A 3,548-nucleotide genomic window follows, 5' to 3' on the forward strand; every position below is an offset into this window, starting at 1 on the left:
TATTTTTTAATTCATGCACAACGTGGGGCTCAAACCCACAACACCAAGAACAATATTCACACTTTACCAACTGAGCCAGCCAGGTGCCCCCTGAAAAAAATGTTTTCTTATAAGACATCTATTGGAGTGAACACAGAGAAGGAAGTCATAAATTTAGGTAATCTGGAAAGTCATTCTCAGCTAAGAAACCTATAGACAGGCTATGGCCTTTGCCAGTGTGACTGGGTTTTCTGTCTGGCGCCTGCAACCCTCAACATTGTCCAAAAGCTTGATATTATCTTTTTTTTAATATTCTTATTTTGATGACTTATTAAGAAAAAATTAACATAATTTTCTTGTGAGGGTTCCAAAGTACTCATCTGCAAACCTTGTACTAATATATAGTAAATGGGGAGTGTAAAAATGCAAATTTTTCTTTTCTAGAAAGAATTGCAATTTATTCAGAGATTATATATTATTATATTTTTTTTACCTTTTTTAGTATTAAATGTTCTTTCAGTCATGAAATTAAGATGAGAGATGACAAGATTTTTAGTGATTTCATAACACAATAAAAATTGGAAATGTGATGGTCCCAGAATTAAAGAAGAAGCAATTTAGTTGTCATAAAAATATCAGTCTGGACACTACCTGTCTACATCATTACTTTCTCATGCTGTAGTGTAGAGCCAGAATTTCATAAAGCAGCACCTCATCTCTTGATTCTTGTGGGGGTTTTTGTTCCGGAAAAAACAATTTGGTTGCCAGATTATCATGTATTGCATGGGAGCAATGCTTCTATGAATAAATCTGATATTGAATTAAATTAGTTATGAGTCCTGAGATGGCTCACAGTTTGCTGTGTAGGGGCATACACATAAATGCTGATGCTAAATGTTTAAGGAGAGGGTGGGGAAGGAGACAACTTGATTTGTAACACTGATGATCTCTGTGGTGTGGATACTCCCACTATGTTGGATTTCAAGTTACCACCATGACCTCTCTTCACTGAACTTGGGCTTGAGAAGAGATGTGCACGATCAGCTGAGCAAACTATTTTTTTTTTTTTTTTTTGGGACAGAGAGAGACAGAGCATGAACGGGGGAGGGGCAGAGAGAGAGGGAGACACAGAATCGGAAACAGGCTCCAGGCTCCGAGCCATCAGCCCAGAGCCTGACGCGGGGCTCGAACTCACGGACCGCGAGATCGTGACCTGGCTGAAGTCGGACGCTTAACCGACTGCGCCACCCAGGCGCCCCTGAGCAAACTATTTTGATACAGGTTTCAGAAACCACTGCCCCAATGTATTTAACTACTTAGATTTTATTAGACACATGTCCACAGTTTCCATTTGGTAACTTGGATCGATGTTGAACTTAAAAAGAATGAACGGAATCCAATGTAAACAAAAACAAACAAAAAAATAATTGTAGAAAGTAATTTTAATTGTTACATTAAACATTTTTCCCAAGTTTCAACCCATGTGTTTCCAAATGACTCTATACCTAAGGCAATAGAATTTTGACAAAGATATTATCTGTTTTATCACTTTTGGGTTGCTAAATTATACTATAATATAGTCCTTAGACTTGCTCTGTGGACATAAATTTCCCAGTAGGGAAATAACTTAGAAAACTGTCCTAAAGTCAAGGAAATCTAGGTCTTGGCCTCTGGGCCTAGGCAGCTCAGGAGCTCAGGGCCCCTGTGCAGTGGTCTCATCCACCTTGAGGGGCATGCAGTTGGTTCCCTTCCTCGTTTTTCAGACCCCCACGTGCTTGCAGAGCGGGAGATTCTTGCTGGGCTGTCGGAAGTCCAGGAGGTGTTGGACTCCTCCCCCCTCCAGGAGGGAGGGCACAGCCGTTCCCCCCTCTGCCCTTCCTTCCAGGAGGCCAATTCGGGTAGAGAAATGATCCTGCTTTCCGTGTCTGCTGAAGTCGCTGTGACTGCCACCCCAATTGTCTCAGTAAACATTTTATTTCCTTCCATCAAAGAAAATGTTAAGGACTATCTGCAGACACACTGGGAGAAAGAAGAGTGCCAGCAGGATGTTGTCAGTCTTTGGGGGAAACAGGCTGAAGAGGATCCCCACCTGGACTGGGCTGTTCCCATCCCTGCCACCTCTGGGAACAGAGCAGATGACCTGCAGTGGGTGATCCAGGCCAGCGGTGGATAAGGGGTGCTGGCAGAAGTCTCTAGACTGAAAGACCAAGGTGATGAAACAGCTGCAGAGCCTCAGGTGCAGGGCGGCATTCACAGCTGGGCACATAAAAGCAGCATTCTTTGACAATGTGGTTCCAGCGGTCAGGAAATGGAGACAGGCTGGAAGGAAGGTGTATATGTATTCTTCAGGGAGTGTAGAGGCCCAGAAGTTATCATTTGGCCATTCTACAGAGGGAGAGAAACTTGAGCTTGTTGATGGTCACTCTAATATCAAGATTGGACACAAAGTGGAGAATGAGAGTGACCAAAGGATTGCCAAAAGCCAACCAACAACATCTTGTTTCTGACAGACCTTACTCTGGAGGCCAGTGCTGTTGAGCAAGTGGATGTTATTGTCACTGAGCTGGTGACACCCAGTCATGATGAGCGTTTGACAGATGACGAAAAGAATTACCACAGCCTCATCACATCCTTCCATGGACTGTACCTGCCTTCCTCAACCTAGAGAAGGACGACAAACCTGTCCTCACAAAGTTGTCCCTGGAGTCTATTTTTATTCTGATGGTAAAAGTAACTTACTTTGAAAACACATATATATGATGCATAGAGAGGGGAACCCTTTTGCACTGCTGATGGGAATGCAAACTGGTGCAGCCACTCTGGAAAACAATATGAAGTTTCCTCAAAAAATTAAAAATGTACTACCCTAGACCCAGCAATTGCACTACTAGGAGTTTATCCAAATCTTACAAAAATGCTGGTTCGGAGGGGCAGATGCACCCCAATGTTTATAGCAGTGCTATCAACAATAGCCAAATTGTGGAAAGAGCCCAAATGCCCATCAACGGATAAATGGATAAAGAAGATGTGGTATATATTACAATGGAATACTACCTGGTGATGAAAAAATAATTTAAGTTTGCTATTTGCAACAACATGGATGGAATGAGAATGTATTATGCTACGTGAAATACGTCAGTCAGAAAAGACAGATATCATATGATTGCACTCATACGTGGAATTTAAGAAACTCAATAGATGAACATAGGGGAAGGGAAGAAAAGATAAGATAAAAACAGAGAGAGAGGCAAACCATAAGAGACCCTTAAATATAGAGAACAAACTGATGGTTGCTGGAGGAGGGGTGGGAGAATGGGCTAAATGGCTGATGGTCATTAAGGAAGGTACTTGTTGGGGGTGAGCACTGGGTGTTATATGTGAGAGATGAATCAGTGGGTTCCACTCATGAAACCAAGACTATATGTTTTCTAACTTGAATTTAAACTAAAAAGAAAGCACATATACACATCCACATAGGTATGCAACTGTATATTTGCGTATGTTTAAATTGCCTTCCACAGGTACATAACTGAAATGAAAATCTCAGTTCAGTGAGAGATGTCCGAACA

General features: G+C 41.9%; 1 pseudogene; it reads left to right on the forward strand.

The window, feature by feature from the left end:
- The first annotated feature begins 1,847 nt into the window (after positions 1-1,847).
- LOC109277821 (enolase-phosphatase E1-like) lies at positions 1,848-3,317 on the forward strand (annotated as a pseudogene).
- Positions 3,318-3,548: the final 231 nt, after the last annotated feature.

The sequence above is a fragment of the Panthera pardus genome, unplaced genomic scaffold (genome assembly GCF_024362965.1).
Source record: "Panthera pardus isolate Hobbes unplaced genomic scaffold, ASM2436296v1 HiC_scaffold_16, whole genome shotgun sequence".
Classification (NCBI taxonomy): domain Eukaryota; kingdom Metazoa; phylum Chordata; class Mammalia; order Carnivora; family Felidae; genus Panthera; species Panthera pardus.